This window comes from Bactrocera oleae, chromosome 2, assembly GCF_042242935.1.
Source record: "Bactrocera oleae isolate idBacOlea1 chromosome 2, idBacOlea1, whole genome shotgun sequence".
NCBI classification, from domain to species: domain Eukaryota; kingdom Metazoa; phylum Arthropoda; class Insecta; order Diptera; family Tephritidae; genus Bactrocera; species Bactrocera oleae.
The window spans coordinates 6,513,494-6,537,786 of record NC_091536.1 but is presented as its reverse complement, the minus strand read 5'-3'; the positions used below and the strand labels follow the sequence as shown (position 1 = coordinate 6,537,786).

General features: G+C 34.3%; 1 protein-coding gene across 5 annotated transcripts in view; it reads right to left on the bottom strand.

The window, feature by feature from the left end:
- The window catches only part of DIP-gamma (Dpr-interacting protein gamma), a 132,831-nt gene that overhangs the window by 21,378 nt on the left and 87,160 nt on the right, over window positions 1-24,293 (bottom strand). For all 5 annotated transcript variants that reach the window (XM_070107686.1, XM_036373302.2, XM_036373299.2 and 2 more), the window contains one exon: window positions 13,558-13,637. The gene's annotated coding sequence lies outside the window, so the exon portion shown is untranslated. The remainder of the gene's footprint in view (window positions 1-13,557; window positions 13,638-24,293) is intronic.

Below are 24,293 nucleotides of genomic sequence, written 5' to 3'. Positions count from 1 at the left end.
AAAGTAAAAAAAACAAAGTGGAAAACAAAGAAAAAGACATCCAAATGAGCAATGTGGAGACTGCAAGCACATAACACGCGCATATGCAAAATACAGGGCTAGTTGGATTTAAAAGTGACTAGTGACAGATCCGTCTAATAGTTTTGAGGTATGAGTAGTTTTGAGGTTTTCAGATATCTTAATCTTAGACACATATATATTCATCTCGCAGAGGTATATTTGGATTCAGAAATATTAAATAAGTTCTGATCTTAAGCCAATGCTAATGTGATTTCAAAGAAAAGTCAATCTTATAAATAGCAATCATTACAACAGTTTGCAATGGGTTTAAGTTTGAAAAGTACGGTTAGATGCCGGTTTTCTATAGGAAGCGCTCTATTATAATTTAGTGATCTGCATACATCGCTGTTACGGTCTCTGTTCAATGTGATAACCAGAAAAACTTAGTTTACGGATGAGCTTGCTAGAAAGACTTCCTAAAAGCAATGGTTTTCTCACTCACTGGCTTTCTTTCTCGACAGAAATAATTGAAAGGGCAGAGAACTGCTGCAAGTAGTACTTAATGTCTCGACTTTATGGTACGGGACTTCAAATAAACACTACCACTTTATCGGCCTTTCTCATTCAACATTTTTATGAATTCCTTGATTCGACCTGCAGGACCAGAATTTCCTTGGAAGTTCGGCGCGTCCGGGCTCGAGGTTCTACCGCTTCTAAAACGCAACTGTAGATGGATAAATTTAAAATAGTAAATTAAAACTAAAATTTGCAAAGGTCTTAAAATGGGCGTGAAACATTTCTTTCTGAAACGTTTTTTGATTCGGGATTGATAAAATCTTCTTATCGATGACTCGTGTGGAGAGTTAAAAAATCTTGCAACCGGTAGAGCCAAACTCGCCTCTGTGACAATAAGTTTGAATTCCACAAAGTGATCATTACCGAAACCATCCCATATATTGAGGTGAAACATTACTGAAAAAATCACTATCTTACCAAACAACTCTCGTAAAATCATACCCATTGACATACCTACAATCGTTCCAACAACGACTGCTTGCTTTGCAAACTATTACACTCACACACAACAATGTGCGCAATTTGCAGTGAAGAACAGAATTTATTGTAGAAAAACTAAAATATTGGCACACAGAACGTGTGAAGAGGAATCGGCACAAAGAGGCAAAAAAAAAAAAGAAGACGAAAAATCAACGCTGAGCGCTAGAGTACATAGTGTATAGAATAACAAGTGTAGCGATACAATGAGAGCAGTGGAGGGGCAGAGGTTGTTGAGAAGGCGCTCGAGTTGGTGGGCGGCATGCAGGCTGCTTCAACCTAACCTCAATTGCATACAGTGACGTAAAATTAGATATAAAAGTTGTTACACTCGTGTAAATGCTTGTGGCCCACTTTGGTGGTGTGTCTGCCCTTAAGTGCATATTAGTTTTAAGGAGATTTGAGTATATTTACTTTTCGGAAGAGCAAATTATTTAAGCTCTTTGTTTTGTTTAAGTACAAAAGGGAAATAATATGAAGAACTCTTGGCATAACATTTTGGTGAAATTGATAGTTCTTGTCAAAATTCATTAGCCATCAGTCGATTGTGAACGATCTGCACTGTAGGGGTTCCAATGATTTTGTGGGGTGGAGTCTTCAAGGAAATATGGAGAAATTTGTAGCATCTTATTTAAATGCAATCATTTAATCCATGCGAAGGACAGCGATCAATGCGATTATCAAAAACTATGGGTCGTATAATCTTGGTTCGACACTAAGCTGATCTTGGTTCACAACTTTATCACTGCTTCAATTCATATTCACTTTTTGGAAGATAGAAATGTATACCCAGGATAAGTAAATACAGCATCCAGGAATACACATAACAAAACATACCTCTTTAAGAATGCTAAACCAAAAACTGATACAAATTACCTTAAGGTTGCAGCTCAAGGTGCGGATTCTGTCACAAGTTCATATTATGATCTAATTTTGAAGTTATCTATAAAACTGAGAAAACCGCAAGATCTAATGTGGGTGATAAGATTTGAACATAGGGTTTGGTGTTATCTGAAGACGAGATTAAGGATACCACCAACCACCTTTTCTTAAAAAAAAAGTAGATGTTTATTAAAGATATGTTTATGTAATTCTACCTCTAGTTCAATATTTTTTTTAATTAGGTGGCAACACCATTTTGTTATATTCTTGTAGTAATGTTTAAAAAATTTTAATTAATGTTAACTTATTGTTATAATTATAGTAATGCTATTATTTAAGTTTAATAAGGTGGTAACCCTGTTCGAACTAATGCTTTAGAAAAAGTCTTGGAAAATTTGTTTAGTTTTATAAGCATTTAATTATTACTTTTTATATTTCAAACAAGGTGGCAACACTAAATGACCATAATTTGGTATTTAAGTTTTCACTCTCTTCGATGCGTTTACCACTCATTTCAAACTCTTATAATATTAATTTTCAAAATGTTAGTGTTGGTGGCAACTCTGTTAATACTTGTGCGTAAATTTAAACTTTTCAAAAGATTTAAAATTTGTATCCACATTATACTTTATTATTGACTTATATTTTTAATTTTTTTTGTTTTTTCCGTCAGCTGGAAACTACCTAAAGTAATAAATTTTTATATTTACAATAAATCAAAATAAAAAATAGTCTTTCAATTTCGGATATTCCAAAATATGGCGTCCCTTTAAATTTGTTTAAATTTTCCGGCTACACTTTTATTTATAATAAATTACGCAACTTACAATAATTTGAATTTTCATCATTTAAAAGATGTGGCAAGTCTGTTTATTTTTGAAGTAAATATTTTTACCAACAATTTATTTTTAAATATGATCAGTATTTGAAAATATTATTTTGTAAAAATTTTCAACAATAATTGTTTTTTTAGATATAACCAGGTGGCAACTCCACCTATTTAATTTCGTAAGTAAATGTTTCTGAAGTGACGGTCTGTGCGCATTTTTATCGCTTTGGGTTTAATTACATTTTTTTACTAAATATACAGATATGGCAACCACTTTTTCCAAATTTATTTCCGACTACCTTCTTGTTAATAAGATATATGTATGTATTGTAATTAAGTTATATAGTTTTGATCTTTTTAATATATTCAAGAATTTTGTTTTAAACAGGTGGCAACCACATATTATTTTTAAATAAATTTGCATAAATACGTTGTGTGCAATTGTGACGTGCAATGTTATTCAACTCTTATATTACAATTACCGACTTGCATAAATATGGCAACCCATTTTTAATTTTTTTAGTTTAAAATAAAATTTAAAAATATTCTTTATTTCAATAATTATTTTACGATAAATTTCTTTCCACAACATTGCGAAGCGTTGCTTGGTATCCCTAACCCAAAATACCGAACCAGCCCAGCACTACGGCTCTAAATCAACCAAATCCCCGTTGATGCCAATGACTTGGGCAGCTTCCAGAAAATCACCTAAGTGAACTGTTGCAATTAATTTCTTGCACCACTGTGCCAAAAGAGCAATGCTGCAATGGCACTGCAGCTCTTAGTCGGTGTGGCACAAAGGCATGTCTTCGAAAAGTAAACTGTCTACTAACAAAAACAGCAACAATGACAAAGTACAAGGAATAATAAAAGACTGTGTAACACTGACAATAACACCGGTAGCGTGGACAATAACAATAAAGCGCCAACTAGTCAAGCAGCTAGCGAAATGAGCAGCAACGTCAAGTGGCTCGACAAGGCAACGGCGTGTGTGCGCGCCTAAAAGTAGGCAAGCAATCCACGCAAGCAAAGCTAGCCAAGCATGCAAGTGCTTTTTGTCGCTGTCTCGACTCGTGCACGAGCATTCCCGTGCATTTATGCATGCTGCCCGAGCATATGCGAAGGTGTGTATATGGGTGCTTTTGTTTTTGTTGTTGGCCGGCTTGTGCAAACTGTTTGTCAACTTGTTTTGTGTGACAGCATATTTGTTTGCAAATGATTATGCCTGTGTTTGTGTGTGTGCTTGGGCTCGGCTATATGCGCAGCTGCTTAAGCTCATTTATTTAAATTAAAATAAACACTGCAGGGCACACAAATGCACACCCAGCCACATACACACACACTGGGAAAGAGAGAGAGAGAGAGATTGAGAGTGAGACGCACACGTGCTTGCCGTTATGTTTAGCGCTTGGCTGCCTACTGGCGGACAGACTAGGCTTGGCTGGTGTTGGCCTCCTCAAGCGACGTGCAACTAAGTGCAATGCCAACAACAAGAATAACAATAACAAAGGCGTGCGAATGAGTAACAACTGCAGGGACAAGAGCAAAACGGCAAGTTGTGCACGGGTCGTGCGCGCTTCAATTACTCGGGCCACGTCCGATTTGCAGCCAACGTCGCCGCCGGCGTCACAGTCGCCGCAGCTGGCGATAAACGTCGCATTTTCACACCAAGTTGGGACCAATGCAGGCAACTGGCTGGCGGAAAGCGCATGTGTGCGCCTGTGTGTGAATAATATTTGTTGTAGTTGTTGCTGTTGTTGTTTACATGTACACAAATACATAGGTATACATATTTACACATACCTCCCTTCCTGCTTATATTCCCCTCAATTTTGCTTTCGTTGCATCTCTATGTCAGGCACTGGCAAATGAGCGGCAAAAACAGCAAAAGCTACAACAACACTAATGGAATTTGTTTGTAATGTCGCAAAAAGAAATTAGAAAAAATTGTTAGCGCGCTTTTAGGAGCAAAGCACTTACTTTGGCCACGTAGAGGCATAGGAAAATGAAGGCATGAGATATAGCAAAAATAAAAAGTGACAGCAACAACTAAAATAAAACAACGGTGATTGCCAACAATACAAAAACAACTACAACACAAAGTCATTGCAACAAAGAGCAATTACGATAATTGTATCGCCGACTCTTGTTGGCAGCATGCAGGATGGCGTGTAAACAAATTGTTGGTAGACGAAGCGAAAGCAACAACAACAACAACAGTAACACTAATAACAACAACTATATCAACAAAAAAAAGCGATGAAAAAATGCAAACGCAAAGAAACACGAAGTGAAGATAATAACAATGACAACAACAACAACACTATCACCAACAAAAACAAAACAGCAACAACAATGAACGAACGGAAAAGCACATAAACACAACAAAACTAACAACAGTGAAAACAAAAGGAACAAAAACAATAAATAAACAACAACAACGCGCGCTATTGAAAACAATGCAAAAGAATGCGAAGCGAAAAAATTCAGCGATTGCAAAAAAATGCCGCTGCTCTTTACTAAGCGGCCGGATTGCGGAAGGGGAAGCGAAGGTGGATGCCGGCGCTGGCGCTAACATTTTGGAGACACAATAGCAAAAGACAGCTAAGAAAAGCAGAAAAATTAAAAAGAAACTTAGAATTTTATATAAAAGATCGTGTAAGCATCACAAAAAAAAAAGTCACACAAACCAAAAAAACAACAACTTAAGGCAATTGCCAACAACAAGATAATTGAAATAGCTACAACAAAGTTGGTGGCAGTAGTAATTTATGTTGCGCGCCCGGAACCAGCAAAAAGTGTCGACAGCAACGTTCGCAAGCAATTAAAACAATAACAATTACAACAACGACGACATTAATAATATGAAAAGTGAAATGTAAGCGGAAGGGCGTACAAAAAGTGGCGCGAAAGAGTAAACGTTTGGTTTTGTGTAACCTCAGCAGTTATACCCTTAACAACATGAGACTGTTTGTAAGAAAATAAGAAAAAACGTTAACTTTGGTTGCACCGAAGCTATAATACTCTTCACAAAAAAAAGTCTCCAACCAAAAACTCGCTCCTGGTCGTACAATTTGTATGGTAGCTACATATATGGTATCTATAATAGGGTGTCTGTAGATTATAAAAAAAAATTTTATTGGACAAAATCTCTCAGTTTTAAAGTAAATTTCGAATTAAAATTTTTTTTGGACATAAAGAAATTATTTTTGGTTTAAACTCTTTACATTTATATAAAAATTAGCGAATGCCACGGTTTTTAACTCAAAATTTATTTTAACTTTTTTTAAAACTCCAATAATGACCACAAAAACTTTTTGAAGTTATTAACGGTTAATTGGCCAGAAAAAGGAGTCTTCGCAGCTTCTAGAACACGAATTAAAAATTTTAGCTTGTAAATTTACTTTAAATCTGAGGCCTCGTTAAAAAAATGTTCTTTTTTTATAATCTACACATTTCACCCTCAGGCTAAGCAAAAAAAAAAAAAAATTTTCGCCCCACTCTAATCTATAATAGTTCGATCTAAAAAATTTGAAGAAAAGATTGTAGCGTTGCTTTGAGCAATATTCTATTCTAAATTTCGTGAAGATATCTCGTCAAAAAAAAAGGGATTGTAGCGTTGCCTAGGGTAATAATGTATGGCGAATTTCTTGAGGTGAAAAGGACGTGTGATCGATTTCTTAAAAACGGGCATGGCTTAATCGACTCAGCTCGTCTTGATATTCATTTATATATACACTTTACAGGGTTTCCCACGCTTCCTTCTGGGTGTTACAAATTTCATGTCAAGCTTAATGTACACTGTGCAGGATATACAAATTTTCATGAGCGGAGACCCGCCTCTTGATTGATTAGATTTCAATCTACTAAGGCTTAACACAGTTATATCAAATCCATGAATCTCCACAGATAATTTAGAGAACAGATCAACCGTACGGTATTTAAAACCTTCTTCCTCGGCAAAGTGTCGATTCCTTTAGCAGTCCTTTAAAGTAAGTTAATCCACGGTACAGAATCAGAAATCTACCACATATGAAAAAATAGAACAAATGACTGATGGTTAATAATTTCACCGGATTCGTAAAGAGCGGCGACTTTACAATAAATTACCAGATATGTATTTGTTTCTCGATGTGTCTATATAGATCTGCGCCAAGCCATAAAAATAGTTATTGAAATACAGGTTCTAGAGCCTATTTTCATATTTTTACCCATTCCATTCTTGTTACCCCTCCTTCTCTCCGATGTGCTGACTGGTAATAGATACCACAGTATCACTACGATGACTGGGACGGTCTGGTTGCAGTTGAAAGATATCTAGCTACGGCCTGAGTTTATAGTTGGGTGTTCGTTGTTGCTCCTCAATAGCCCAATATTCAAAAAGGGAGTCTTAAGGGAGGTGTCATGCGACCCGTGCCGAGAATGAGCCTGGCTGTAGGTTCTCAACTAGCTTAATCTAGAACGAAGTTTACGAATACTTGGCGCCTTCCGTAATAAGCTAGCATTTAGTCCATTGATTGCGCGAGAGCGGTTCTACTAAAATGATGCAATGAGAGCCATGATTTGTGTCTTTGAAAGCAGATCCTAAGACTGTGCATCTTTTTTAAATCATCTTGACGATTTTTCGATCACTACTTCGTATTTTTTCTAAAGCTAAAACAGTGGTTCCGTGGTAAATATTTTGGAATTCTAGAAAATGTAAAATTTTATTCCTGCCCATAAAAATATATTTGAACCACAGATAATTTGAGTTAAAAGCAAGAGAAGACGTAGTTGTATAATACCCTTCACAAAAACAAAGTTTACTTACTAAGCCTTGACTCCGCTCGTTCAGTTTGTATGGCAGCTATATGTTATAGTGATCGGATCTAAAAAAGTTTTTTTGGAGATTGCATTGTTGCCTTAAATAATACCTCGTGCTAATGTTGTGAAGATACCTCGTCAAATAAAAAAGTTTCCATGCAAGCATTTTACTCCTATCGTTCAGTTAATATGACAGCTATATGCAATAGTCATCCAATCTCTACAATTTCTTCGAATATTGCATTATTGCTTTAAATAATATGCCAAATTTTGTGAAGATACCTCCTTCCTGAAAGAGTTTTCCAAACAAGCACTTGATTCCGATTGTTCAGTTTGTATGGCAGCTATATGCTATAGTGGTCCGCTATCGACCGTTCCGACAAATGAGTAGCTTCTTAGTGCTCATCATGCTGATCATTTATGTATATATTTTATAGAGTCTCCGACGTTTCCTTCTGGGTGTTGCAAACTTCGTGGCAAACTTAATTTACCCTGTTCAGGGTATAGGTATATATAAATAGAATAGTAAAAGAAATTTGGGAATTGAAAATTGTTTTGCGTTTTTTTCTGGCAGTACCACTCTAACAAAGCCTTTGGCACAGCGTGAAATAACAACCAATTAAATAACTGAATTTTCTTCAACACTGCTTGCCTTCCACTTTTCAAACTTTCCAGCACTGCTAAGGAACTCAGCCGCCTAAAAGCATTTTTTCGTTCTCTCTGTGGGCCTACTACGTTGATTTTACTGACGGACTTTGCGTCGTCTGCTGTATTTTTCTTGTTTATTATTTTTTTGACATATCCTTTGTAGAGTGTTTCTTTTGCAAAATTGCATTTATTTCTCTTTTTATGGCAGTTACTTTTGTTGTTGAGTGTCGTATTGGTATTGCGCTGCTGTACAGAAAGGCTTTAGGACGCCTTGTGACACTTCAAGTGTTCTCACTTCATCGTACTTCGTTTCGGCTTAGTTTTTGTGCACTTTCTTTCGTCTCTTTTTTGCCATATTATTTTCTTTTTTTTCAAATATCTGTTCATAAATCTGCCTTTACTTTAGAATTATTGCTTCTAAAAGGTAATTCTGTCGGCTTTCTGCACTTTTAACACCTCCTAAGTACTATCAGCCTCACAGCTCCATCCTTATCCCTCTCTCTCTTTCTCTATATATATATTTCATCTCTTCTCTACCTCTACCTTTGCCCTCCTCAATTCTTTTATTCTCTAATCATTCACCATGACGCTTTAGTCCATTTTCAACCCTAACTTTTGCATTTGCAATACATGTGTGTTTTGTTTTTGTATTATTGGCTTTTTTTGTTGTTTGCTGTTATGCCGTCGTTGCTGTGCTTATCTTTCGATTAATTCAAAGTTGCATTTGCATTCGCCACATTGTTGACTAGCTTGCATTGTACGCTCTCTCTCTCACTCTGTTTCCCTTTGTTTATTGTATGTTGGCGTGTGTGTTTACATATTTGTCTACAAGTATATTTATGTGAAAACCCATTTTAAGTGGCTCTGAGGGTCTGCAAGTATGCTACATGCATAACCCAGCAGTTGGGGCTTCACAGAAGGCAGAAGATTGTGTTTCGAAGCTTGTCTCTAGGGTTTCATTGACTTGGGTCTAGATGATGATTGAATATTTTTATTTTCCAAGGTGTGCCCCACGAGCCTGAACCCGCAGCTTTAAAATGATTTTTAGATGAATTCGAGATATGGAATGCCTAGTAATACTGGTATATTATAAATTTTCAGATTTCAAAATAAAAATAAGTTCACGGCCTCATTTGATATCTCTAATCGGCAATTTGTTTAATCTTTAATTGATTAATCTTAATTTAATCTTTTACCTCTAATTTATAACCCTCAAACGTTAATCGTTAACCTTTAATATTTAATATTTAGTTTTTAATTTTTATTCTTTAGCCTTTTAGCTTTAATATTGAGTCTTTAATATTGAATATTTAATCATTTATTTTTCATATCTAATCTTTAATATTTAAATTTCTATGGTTAATCTTTAATATTTGACCTTTAACCATCAATCTTCAATCTTTAACATTTATTCTTAATTTTTAATCTTTAATTTTGCAATTTAATCTTTAATCCCTAATCTTTAATCTTTAAGCTTTGAGCTTCAATCTTTAATTTATAATCTTATATATTTTACCTTTTATCTTTAATTTTCAACATTTAACCTTTAATATATAATCTTTAATCTTTTATCTATAGTCTACGATTTTAAATCTTTAATATTTAGTCTTTAATTTTTAATAGTTGACCTTTAGCCTTAAATCTTTAATCTCTAATCTTTAATCTTTAACATTTAACATTTAGTCAATAATATTTCATCTATAGTCTACGATTTTTAATTTTTAATTTTTAAAATTTAATCCTCAATCTTTAACCTATACTAATTAACATTTTTATATTTCTTCCTTAATTTTAATATTTAGTTTTTAATCTTCGATAATTAATTTTTAACTTGTAATCTTTAAATTTTAACCGTTAATTTTTAAATTTTAATCTCTAATTTTTAATATTTAACATATTTTCTTAAATTTTTAGTTTTTTAAATTTTATATATTACTTTTAACTTCTAATCTTTAATCTAAAAGAACGAGGTCGTAGATGGAATCGGACCGCTGACACGCCCACAAAATTCCATTAAACGAAAACATATAACATGCCACAATTAAGCAACAAAGGATTTTAAAACGTCCGTCTGACTTTACTCCACATATACATATGTTTATATTTATATATTCAAAAATTACTTGAAAATAAGTTCTTAAGTATACCTGAGTAATGTTAAAAATTAATGCTCAGCTCTTCCATTTCTATGTCCCTAATGATTTCAGTATAATCAGTAAAATATAGTAACAATATTAAGTGAGTCTATGACCTTCACAATAAGTTATTAATATACCAAAATGAACTATAATCTATTAACCCTTTTGCCGAACAATGAAATTGAACCTTTTCGCTACATTTCTTCATATAGAGTTTTGCAAAAAACTGAGTTTATTTCCCCGGCTTTGCTGCTTACAAGTTGCTAGACTGTGTAATCTCTTACCTTTTGTCTTTAATTTTTAATTTTTTTTATCTTTTATCTTGATAATGATTTTGATTTTTAAGTTTTCAATTTTAATATTTGCCTCATCTGATTTTTATAGTATATGCGGTATAACTAGTTACTAATCTCATTACCAAGAAGTAGAATGAGTCTACTGCTGTTTCAAGATATTTTCTACTGGTTATGTGTATGTTGCTTATTGTATCTGCATATACTTATGTTTTCCATGCAAACACTTGTGATTAAAAGAATTCCAAGAGAATTTTAAATAAAAATTACTCGCTTGAGATATCCTCGCACGCATTTCTCCATTGGCAGATTGTTCTCGAGCATTGATGTGTTCAAGTAAGTACTTTGGCATGTACTTCAATATAAGCGTTTAAGCTTCTTAGCTCTGGCTCTTGCTCGCTATTATTCTTGAAAATTACAATAGGGTAATTGTGATAAAAAATAAAGCGAAATTGTTTTTTAGCATTTTGATTCTGCTCACTAACCATGAATGTGTCGAATGTATGCATATATATATGTATATATAAACATATATTGTGGCGAATAAGCACTTATGTATGTCAAGGAAAACTATGCTATTAGTATATTTTTATATAGCTATTATTAGAATTCAAGCTTAGAGATTATTATATTTTTGTACATTTGTACATCCGCGTACAGTAATCAGAGAAGAGGCTAATTCCTTTATTAAAGAGGCGTGTTATATGTATTACTTAGATTTTGCGGTTTTAAAGTGGTCGAAACACGGTTACGTCATTAGTTTTAATAAAATATTATGTGAAAATTTTGAATTGATCAAATCTGACAATTCGAGGACAGCTTTTCGTTACCTCTACCAGAAGTAATATTAACTTCAAAAATATTCTTTTCTCAAATAACCTATAATATCGATTGAGGCATTTGAAGCAAGTAACCGTTTCTTCCTTCTATTAATTTTCTCTTTTTTCCACTCCTTCTCAGTGCTTTATACCATTTAAATACCGTTACTTTGGGGCTTTTGGTTATCATTCGATTTTTTCTTATTTTTTTCAAAGAAGAATATATCCACTTAACAAAAAATTATTATACTCTATTAATCTCTATAAGTTACCCAGGTTAGTCTTTATCAATAAAATAGCTGTTTTCGTTTGCTCAATTGCCGGAAAGTAGCGAAAGAAACAGACAACTGGTATAAAGCTTAAAGCAAAAGAACTGGCAAAATGAAACAGATATACAACAGTCAACGGTTATTACAGTTAAATGTGAAATACATATACTCGCTTATATCAAATTGAACTCGCTAACCGCGTTGCAGCGAGAGAATTTTTTGGCAAGAGACCGGAACGCAAACATAACAAGGAGGCAAATGGCAAATCAAAACCGGCTAATATCTATATATTGCGATAAACTTAATTAAACTTTAAATTTTATTAAATATATATATATAATACAGGTATGTAATATAATTATAAATTCTCACATATATTCATAAATACTATGAATGCAAATATTTTGCAAGCACTCTCATAATACTACTTAATGCATGCAAAAAATTCGCGTTTTCCTACTCAAGTACAGGGTGTAAAGTGTATGTACTTGTTGTCCCAGTTGGAAAATTAAATCGTTGTTATAAAAATACACACAAAATCTGCAATGTGTTATGTTAATGTAAATTTCTTTGTTGTTGTTGTATGCGTGATAAACAAAAGCTCCCATATGTGTTTGTGTGTGTCATGTGTTTGGCTTGCTTTGACTCAAAAAAGCACAGCAGCCCATTAAATGACTACTAAGCCTTAGCTTTTAGTGTGTATCTTTTCTACATTATATACTTGTATCTACTTTTGTTGTTGTTTGTTCAATTTCCGAGGCTTTTGTTTTAAAAGCAAAAATGCATATTCTTGGTGAAATTGTTCCCATGTGGGACACACCGTTGATTTGCACTCAATGAACGAAATACCCGAGTGTGTGAATGAACGCATTGCACATACCCATACATATACATATATATACTCACACGCCTCAATACACACATAGTAGTTGCCAACTACCTAAATATACCGTTATATTTATTATAAAAGACATTGGGGTAGATATATATGTATGTGTGAATAGTGAGAGTAAAGATATATATATATATATATATATATATATTGTATATATGTATAACCGAGTGAATGGTTTTCAAAGTAAAACAAGAAAAACATTTAACTTCGGTTGCACCGAAGCTATAATACCCTTCAAAAATAAAAAAGTTTGTATAGCAGCTATAAGCTATATAACTATATATGATCCGATATCGGTGGTTCCGACAAATAAGCAGCCTCTTGTAGAAAAAAGCACGTGGAAAAAACTTTTGATCGATATCTCAAAAACTGAGGGTTTGCGTACATACAGATAGACAGACAAACGAAGAGACGGACATGACTAAATCGATTCAGCTGGTCACGCTGATCATTTATATATTGTGATCAGAAAGTTTCCAAATTCTTTGCTTAATAGTTTTTTCCAATGTAAAAATCGCAAAACACAACTGAGGTCGAAAGAAGATTTAAGATTTGAATTTTTCATGCAAACTGAACTGCATGTGGGAAAGTATGCTACATAAGATGGCTTTCTCGATATAATTATAAGTATGCGTCTTGAATATACTTGTATATTTGTTTCTTCCAATTTGGTATTTATTTTGTTTTTGTTGTAAGGCCTGTTATGAATAGACATTGCAACTGTAATTTTCAAAGAGCATCTAAAGTGTGAATTCTAAAATTAAACTTCTGTTAGCTGTTAAGCCTTTAATGATTTTTTACACAGTTTGGTGACAAATTCTTTTCTTTTATCTTATATTAAAGAACGTCAATTAACTTTGTGGATTTTTGCACTAGTCACTCTTTTTTGAAATATTACTTAATCAAAGGGTTGTAATGTTTATAATTACCTTATAGTGCTGAAGACGTCTGGCTTTAATGATTGTAGAAACTAGCTGATTTAGATGATAGTCGCCACTTTGATATTAAACTGAAAATTAAAAAATAATATTGATTTAGTAACGTTTAGCATGTGAATGTAAGGTTTAGTTCAAAGTTTATTTGTACAATTATACATTAGAGTTTGTCTATTATATAATATATTACATTAAAGCAGAAATATACAGTTCTAAGAAATTTTCAGAGAAATTAATATCCATCGAAAATTTTATATATATTTGGTACGATAAAATTGCTTAGCTTGTTATGTCTTTAACATACGAGAGTTGTAGGGTTGTATTGAATAGTGCCACACATTTTTTTTTTTGATTAGCTTCATTACTTCTACATTGTAAGTGTTCTTATCTGATGCATAAAAGTTTTTCTTTTCAATGGTGGCAACTCTCACTCTTACCTGCATTTCATATCTTTACAATTATTATCTTATAAATTTCTTTTGTTTTGTAAAAGAGTTGAAACTGTCTAGCAGCGTCACCACTTTTTTGACAGTTCTAGAAGTGGTGAAATCGTGTTCCGTCTCGACTCTTGAATTACGACCGGTTGAAATTTTGACAGTATGTTCATTGGATCGCCTTCTTATAATATGTTTTTTTGTACAATATAGTCGACTTTTAAAATATAATTGAAAGAGATGAGTTCCTAGAAGCAGACTAAATTTGTTAATGAATTCTAAATAAGCTAACAGAAGTTGTGGCTGGAAGAATCCGACATGAATTTTTGTTGACTCTTTAACTACTATGGAATTTCAATAGCTTTAGGCTTATTGTGTGATCACAACGGGTCCCATTTGGTTGATATTAACGATTTCAGAAATAGGTGGTTTATTAAAAATGTTCCGTGGAAGCACATAATTCAACGAGTTTAGGTTCAAGTCACCCTTTATCACTTAGTTAAGGTTAAGTTCAGTGTTATATTGTAATAAGAATCAGCAATTTTCTTCCACTGTCAGTGCAGGCGTAGAGGTTTTCAAGGATTCCTAAACCTTTCAGGAAAATAATCCTCTGTTAGATTTTTTTATGACAGTTATTGGAACCATCTAACGGTGGGAAGCAAACTGTTTCGACTGAGTTGAACCAAAATAAAAGCGTTAGCATAAATGAGTATGGGTATTAGACGGCATTAGTGTCGTGGTAGATCTTATCGCAAGCAGAAATTAATTTATATGCATCAAGCTACATAAATGGAAGAAGACTTTGTGGAAGAGTTGCGCGACTCTTATTGAAATAGTTTAACCCTGCAACATTACTCACAGGGAAAGATTAAAGGAAGAAGTTAATTGTCTTTCTAATTTTGTTTATAACCTTAAAGTAAGATTCTGGCCTCTGTGTTATTTCTATGATCCGCTTTTGGAAATAATTTGTTGGTGCTGCTGAAATATTGTATTATGCTATTTTAAGACGTCGTATTATAAAATGATTTCTGAGAAAACCGATAAGCATATATGGCTTTCTGTTTAATAAGAAGACATCTGATCTGATGGGTCTTCCGCCATAAGGTTTGAGCTTTGACTTTTATTTGGTATTCTTTTTCATTTTATATTCGATTAATTTTTAATTAATTTAAAATGCTATAACGTCGGTGCTTGTCGGATTTGCCGTTAACTTTCCTGTTCGAAGCTTTTTACAACAGCTTTGTTCACCAAGCGCTCTTCAGCATTATAACTAACCTAATTATATTTAATTATTTTGCCATAATTCTCCGGTTTTGAACAGTCTCGCTTTAATTATGTATCTTAAATATGTCTTTCTATTATTTTTTATTTTTTTTTTTGTTGTATACCCTTATTTATTTATTTTATCTTCCTCCGTTCGTCCTTCCTATCTTCAGTCGAAGCAGTTTGCTAAGTTCGAGCTTGTTAGTTTCTGTTTGTTCATTTCGCTCATTCATTTATGTCGCTGGCAAGTGACACTTGTTCGTTTATTTTCTACAGCATTGCAATTTTTTCCGTCGCCTCCACTTTTTAAGAGTTTTGCAGTTTCTTGTTTTAACAATTCCACTCATGGTCCTCATGGCGCATGCATTGCTCGACTGCGCATTTAAATGATGACTGCTTCGTTTTCTGTGCCCTTTTATTTGTCTCTGGTGTTGCTGCTGTGCTCTTTAATTTGGTTGCATATGGTCGATTGTATATATATATATATATACACATACATATAACAGTATAGATGGCCGCATAAAGTGTGGAAAATATATGAGCAAAGCCCCTAATGGGCCAAGCCATATTACAAAAGCTCCGGCTTCGGGCAACTTTGCGACTGTCACCTGTTCTTTTCAACTTTCTGCACTGTCAGGCAGCACACGCCCCCACCCCGCAACAAGCAGTAATTGCTACCCACACACTTCTTTTCGTCTATTGCTTGCCACCAACGTCTGCCTTAGGCTTCGCTGGCGGAAGTGTGAAGCTGAAATTGAGCAACTAAAAGTGCCTACTTTGGCGACCACTTCTTTCTCCCCTTTTCTTATGCTTTGTTCTCTGTTCATGCAGGTGTGTGTGTGTGTGTGTGCTGGTCGCTGTACCCCATACTTGCGCGAAAATGCTTATGTTCCTGCTTATGCTTATGTATTTGTCGCCAGCTCCGCAGCTATTTGGTCTGCTCCGTGCTCGTCCTGGTCGTCGACTAGCTGCTCATCTTCTTCCTTTTCCTTTTCCGTTTCCGTTGGCTATGTGTCGCTTTAATGCGCTTTTGCACGGCTGGCGGCACTAGTTGTTTGCTTGTTGTTATTGCCGTTGTGTTACCATTGTTGTTGTTTCTGTTGCTGTTGCTAAATGTGTTGCTGGTGGTCGTGTTATTCAACGTTGCAATTTTAATGCTTCACACGCACAGCAGGATACGCATACCGTTCCACACATATTCACTTCTTTTGTATTGTCATGTATACCCGACAGCTGCAGCTCGTGGTTTGTAATAAATTATCACTGATCCAACTTGAGTCTCAATTAGATGTTTAAATTTAAAATGGATAATAAATAGTTGGAATTGGACTTGATCATACAAAGTTGATAGTATAAGTTATTAATCAAGTCTTCCTTATCTAGGCTAGGGTTTTTAGAGCGACGATAAGTTATTTCGGAAAACTCAAAGTGTTAGTATTCAAGCTCACTTTGATTTTGTATGCAGTTTTAAGAAAATAGCAGGCTGCAAACGTCATGGTGGACCGGCATACCACCTGATAATAAATATAATTTTGGTAGAGCTTAGCATCGGTAAATTCAAAAAAGTAATATTTCCTTAAAGAATTGACTGAAGTAGAACACTACCGCAATTTACTTAGACGGCGTGGTGTAGGCCCGAAATGTCATTTGAGTAACGAATTATTTCACTTTATTTTTATTAATATAATGCATTCTTTCTTCTAGAAGAGAAACTTTTGACAAAACAAAACTAACCAGCAAAAAAAAAAAGAAGAAAGGCGATGAAGTCATGATGGTCACAGTTTCTCTTAAAGTTCCTGAAGCGGTGAGATAAAATTTCGTTCAGTGTTATCAATATATGTGTTGTGAACTTGAAGTTTAACAGATGACTTAATCAAACTCAATACTCGCAATATTTGTAGACCAGTGAAGCTTATTCGGTTTAAATATTATAAAAAAAGCTCTTTGGCTTTTAATAGATCATTATATATATACATATATAATACTTATAGTCACAATCATGACCTCGGGGACATGAGAGAAATAGTTGCTCGGCCGCCTCGATTGAAAAATATGTATGATGTGTTTAGATAACTAAGCTGGGCAGGTTTTCCGCATAACCCATTATAGTGAAAAAGTTGTTCGTTCTCGAGTTTTCAAAAATCGATTTTTAGGTTATTAGTGTTATTCCCGTCAAAATTAAGAAGCAGATATTTTTTTTCATTTTTAAGTAGGAAAATTTTTATTTTTGTTGTGATAGAATATCAAGTATCTTTTTTGGTAGAATGAATTTTCATATAGGATCACTCCCAGAAGTGATTTTCAATCGTAAGAACTAGGAAAAACAAAAGTTGGGTCTTCATATTTAATATACTTTTATATTAAAATGAACCTTATTACAATTATCTTAACCTGAACATTAAACAGATCTTAGACGGCAAACTAGCAGAAACCTAAACTAGATCCAAAATCCAGTTTTTTAGCGATTACAAAAAGTGTGTGCTCTACTCAACTGGTGGCGCCATTTCCAACTAATTGCATGAAATTTTGAATCAGTCATCATCTGACTTTACGACGGATATGTAATTCATACATTCTAAGGTAACTGCGAAGTTGATAATCGATATCTTGCTTTGAACATTGATTATTTTTCTAAATTTCTGACTTGGGCACCAGTATGTCAGTTTGAAGAACGCCGGACGCAGTAGGAACTGAGTTTAAGCATAGAGAGAATATAAAAAATTATCTAACTGTAATTGTATTTACTTTTCATACCCTCAACAGGGTATATTATATTAAGTTTGTAACACCCAGAAGAGCTGAGTCGATTTAGCCATGTACATCAGTCTGTCCGTCCGTCCGTCTGTCTGTATATACGCGAACTAGTCACTCAGTTTATGAGATATCGACTTGAAATTTTATACACGTTCTTTTCCTCTCAAGAAGATTTTTAATTGCCGCCGATATTCGACTACTGTAGCATATAGCTGTCATACAAACTGAAAAATCGGAAGGAGCGTTTGTATGGAAAAGTTTTTAATTTGAGAAGATATCATTGTGAAATTTGGCATGGGTTATTATCTAAGCAAATAAAGCTATATACGAAGAAATTGTTCAGATCGGATCACTATAACATATAACTGCCATACAAACGGAACAATCGGACGCAAGTTTTTGTATTTTTTTGGAATGTTTTGTATTTGTGCTATAATAGCTTCAGTGCAACCGAAATTAACGTTTTTTCTTGTTTTTTTTTCTAAAAATAGGATTTGAAGCTGTGACCTACTCACTCATAGTCACGCGATAAAGTCGCTTAAATAGAGATTTTATTTTAAAAAAATCCATCCTTAACGGGTACTCCTAAACTACTAACAATATCACTAGTTCAACAGCAGTTCATAAAAAGCGAGTTGTGTAACCAGTTGTATTATTTAATACAAACAGTGTGCACAACAACGTTTATACATTTATGCAAATATATTTTTTTGCAAAGCTGCATGCCGCTACGCATACATACAAGTATACATATACTTATGTGTATGCATGTGCGTGAATGTGCATTTGTGCAGCGACAGTAACATGTTGTTATGCATTTGCATTTCTTTCATTGCTTTCCTTGTTGCGAAATTGTATGGAAAAAAGCATTCACTTGTTTTTGCAAATGTTTCCACACACGGGTGTGAATGTGTGCGTGTTCATGTGTTTGTATGAGTGCATATGCATTTTATGTGTGCACTCGTTATATTATGCCATTGTATGTGAAGAGGTTGGAATTAATTTTGCAACATTTTAAATTGGGCGCAATTAATTGCAAAATTACATCTCACACACACACCCTTACCTTTATATGTAAAAGCATACTCGTTGTTGTAATTGCATTCAAACGCTTGAGCTTTTCACGTTATTCACTTGCATTTTTACTTGTGCGTGTGTGCGCTTTTGTTAGGCTGAGTGTTGCACTTGCCATTTGTCTTTGCGCCTAAGTGCGCCAAACACGTGTGTGTGAGTGCGTGCGCATGTGTAAGTGAGTGCTTTTTCATGCCCATAAATTTTCGCATGAAAAATGCAGAATTCCAGCTGTTTAGATGGAAGTGCTACAATGTGCTGCATAGAAAAAACAAAAACAATAAAATATACCTAAATAAATGTGAATTTTTATGTGAAATAACAAAACTATAAACATTGCATTAATTCAAAGCGAATAATAACCTTTGAAAAATCATTTTTAAATTTATACAAATATTTGATTTGATTGGCAACCCTGTGACAAAATGAAGAAATGGTGATTCCTATTATTTCTTCCTCTTAATAGCGTTATACCTATGTATATAGCGATATATGTACACCTTAACAAGAAAACTGTTGCTTTAATTTGCGATGTTGGTCCAACAGAAAACACAACGCTTAAACCTTTAGAAAAGTTTCGTATGACTGTTGTAGATTTTGTAAAAAAATTTCATACCAAAACTTCATTTGCGATTTGATCGATCGATCAGTTGAGGGAGGAAATAATATAAAAAAATTTATTTTTACCACCTAAGAGTTTCTTCTTAAAGCTAGAAATGAATAAAAACGTTAACTTCATTGCACCAAAGCTATAATACCCTTCATAAATATAAGAGATGCCTTACAATAACTTGGTATTGATGGGTCAGTTTGTATGGCAGCTATCTGCTTAGGTGATCCGATGCCACAAACAATAACCCATGGCAAATTTCGTGAAGAAATCTCGTCAACTAAAGAAAATTTCCATACAAGCCATTGATGTCGATCGCGCAATTAGTATGACAGCCATATGTAATAGTGATTCGATTTGAACAATTTCATTGGAGAATATACCGTTGATTTAAGCAATAATCTCTGCCAAATTTTGTGAAGATCTCTTAACAAATAAAGAAGTTTTCCATACAAGGACATGATTTTATCGTTCTGTTTGTTTGACAGCTATATGCTATAGTGGACCGGTATCGGGGGTTTCAACCAATGAACAGCTTTTTGAAAAGAAAAGATATATTTTATAGGGTCTCCGACGTTTCCTTCTGGGTATTACAAATATCGTGGTAAACTTAATATACCCTGTTCAGGGTATAAAAAGAGTTAGATTTACCAGTACATATAAAAAATTTAAGACCAGCTCAATAGTCCGTAAAAATATAAGAGATGTAAGAACAATCTAATATTTCCAAAATATTGAATATTTTTATAAATCTATAAATCATTAAAACATTATTTGATAAGTAGAATAGTAAACAAATGTTTCGCTGTCAAATTCGCTGTGTTGTCGAGTCTTTATGGTCAGTAAAATCATCGCTTAAAGTTTTGATGGTAGCACGTATCCATTTGAAGTATTACCGAAATCTATGGTTTTAGTGTAAAAATTTAAAAATTTTTTCGAAGCGCTCCTGCCAATATATTCATCTTTGAACTGAATAGACAATTTCCTCTTCGCTTGGACAGTTGTTAGATGTATGTACTACAACCTGTGGTCCATTTTCTTGTCACGTTGTTCCGTATAGCTCCCGCACTCGAATCTCAGCTTTCCTGCTGTGTATCCATATACCACTGATACTGAGACGATCATACCCATATTGTTCAAATGTCTGCTAAATCGGTAATGGTCTGTGTATAATTCCAGAGGCACACTAATTGTGTGCCTATCCAGACACCAAAAAAATTAACCCAAAAGCATTAGTATAATTATGAGCTGAGATCATGAAAATACTCATTAAATACACCGACGTTGGGTCTTTTAGACTAGAAGAAACTTACTACTAAAGAAGTAAAAGAGAGTGATGGTAATTTGCGCAAATTAATTAAGTTTCGACCTCATAAAGCTCGATTGGTTTCTAATCGCTCTAGACAACTACTTAATTTCTCTCATCATTTGGCATCGTTTCTCTCTTTTTAACCGTTTATTGCTGTATATTTTACTATATACAGGTTGGTTGTAAAGTTTCTGCGGTCGAAATGAAAAAGTACTGCTTTTGGTATGAAATATAATATAATCTCCCTTAATTTCAATACACTTATTCTAATGATCCTCCAATACATTTATGCCATCCCTATAACGACTTTCCCGAAGCTCTTTAAAATACTCGTCTACGAAGGAGTTGTTTCAGGTTTCTGAGAGTCTCTGGGAGCGAAATCTGGTGAATGCGGTGGATGCTCAAGCAATTCGAACTTTAAAAGTAATTGCGGTTTTTGGTCGTCCTACACGTGTATCGTCTTCAAGTCTAGTACGATCATGTTTAAATTCACCAGCCCAAAATTAAACAAAATACTCTGACACGTCAACTTCAAATGGCTTGTAAACAAAGAATTAATTGACTTTTAACTTCGCATGAGTTCTCACGACAGATGTATCAACTTGAGAAAAAAAATATTTAGTGCTAGTAATGCTATTTCTTGGTGAGAGCAGTCACTTACCTACCTACCTATATTTTCATGATTAGATCCAAAATTACATTGAGTGCTAAATCAGACAAAATGAGAGAGTGAGGAAGCGATTGAGTTAGGGAGAGAGAAAGAGTGGGGGAGAAACAGACAGAGAGAGAGAAAGTAGATCTAGGACTTCATTGGAGTTTCTGGAGGGAACCTAGTAGGCGCTCTGTGAATTTCATACACTGAACAGGGTATTAGAAATTTGTAACAACCAGAAGGAGACATTGGAGACCCTGATGAGAACCGCGTGATGTGCTAAGTCGATTAAGTCATATTCGTCTATCACTCTGTCTGTCCGTTTGTATGCATGTGTATATGTGAACTAGTCCGTCAGTTTTTGATATATCCCCAAGAAGCTGCTCATTTGTCGGAAACGTCGATATTGGACCACTATAGCATGTAGCTGTCATAAAAACTGACAGATCAAAATCAAATTATTGTCGGAAAAACTTTTTTATTTGACAAGATTTCTTCACGAATTTCGGTATAGGTCATTGTCTAAGGTCATGCTATAGTATCTGAAAATATTGTTTAGATGAGACCACTATAACATATAACTGCCATATAATCTGACCGATCAAAAACAAGTTCTTGTATGAAAACTTGTTTTTATTTATTTAAGAAGGGTATTATAGCTTTGGTACAAACGAAGTTAACGTAATTTTTTTATTTTATATACGAAGCCGTAAATAATCGCTAAAAGATTGAAATTAACACCTATGAAATTAATAGTTAAATCAAGAAAAAATTATTGTTTAGTTTTTTTAAAATTTTTTCGCAAATATTTTTTTTCAAATATATGTACAAAAACAGCCTGTCATCATAAAAGAGCTATTATCCATTTTTACTGAGCCACACGCCAGCAGCCATAAACTCTAATCATTTTATAATAAATTTGCGGCTTCAAATAATTGGCTGCAGGGTAAAAATTGCACATTAAACAAACACAAATTACAACAAAAAGCGGCAGGCGGTTAGATAGAAGCAGCTGGCAAAAAGCAGCTGCTGCGACGAGCCATTTTGCTGCCATGGAAGCGTTTCTGGCTGCCGTTGCACGCAATTGTCGTAAATTGTAAATTATTTAAATGTGTACATATGTATTCTAACGGGTATATGTAAATACCCATATACACGAATGCCCACTTGCATGAAGATACACATGTTACTCATACGTCATGTCCGCCAGTAATATTTTCCATGTGCACTCAAACGTATGAAGCGTATTTGCTACATGCATACTTGCACACATTTTGTTTATTTTCTCGTAGCGGTCTACACTATTATTTTAAAGTGACATTTCAATATTTAAAGTGCTTACCAACGCATAGCCGCTCGGCAGCCTATTTGCATAAATATATATATACAAGATAACCGCGAACATTTGTTTGTGTGTGTATGTGAAGTGGACATATGTGCGTTTTGTTTTTCTCCTCTTTTGTTGTTGATTGAATTGTGTAGCCTTTGCCTTGAGCGTTTTAAAGAAAATTTCCACTTAAGAGAGGAAGGGAGCGAGAGACGAAATATGAAAGGGCAGGATTACTACGCAGTGACACCAGTATCTGGTATAAGCAAACACAACTGGATTTGTTTAACATAAGAAAATATTGCAATATGATAACAGGATTATAAATTCAATAAAATAGTTTGGCTTTTATTTGCACTAGTAAACAAATATGTTTAAGGAGCAAAGGATGCGCATGTGTGGCAAGGCAGACAAGGAGAAAGTCATTTCAAGGAAATATGCATATTAGATTTAGATTATATGTATTAGGTGAGATCTGAATGGAATGTAGGAATGGAATGGAAAAAGTTGAAAGGTAGGACGGTACCCAGGCAGGTTGAGGATAACTCTAATGAATCCTCTCTCTTTCTCTCTCTCGCTCTCCACTATTCAATATACCACATTCTAAAGACTTATGACAACAGACCGAATACGCAAAATTATCTATTGAAGGAAGTGTGTACTAAAGTGTTATCATACAGATCCGGTAGAATCCTGATAATTCCTAAATTTGATTGATTTCCAAGCTTTTATAAAGAAGATATAAGACAGCATGCAGTCGCAATAATTGTAGGTCAAATAAGGAATTGTTTTATTTCAGCCGGGTGTCGCAAGCTCATTCAGCTGAGAAACTGGAACGTTTGGTTTTAACTGTATCGAAGAGATTCTCAAAGCAACCGCGAATTCTTCTAATGCCAAAGCGATCGCTGCGTATATTCAACGTCTTTCTATTCAAGAAGGGGCGACTAATTTTGAGTCTTCACAGCCCTGTTTCTGATGAAGGCCCTCTCCGCGGTACTATACTAAATGAGCTCATGTGTAAACTCGCTTAGAACCTTCTTTTCTCTCTAGCGTAAATAAGTCCATTAAAGAACAAACGCAATCTGGATTTAAGTCAGTAGGTCTCCAAACACATCTCACGCCGTCGGTCCACCTTTAGAACTCTACTTCAAATCATCTTATCGTCCAAGCTCTGTTTTTACTGTCAAACGGTCGATAGAATAATATTCCAACATATAACGTCAAAGTTCTAACTTTTGATCAATCTAATAAGACATTCTGTACTTCGATATTCAATAACAAATATATTACATAATGTTAGCTTCAAAAGC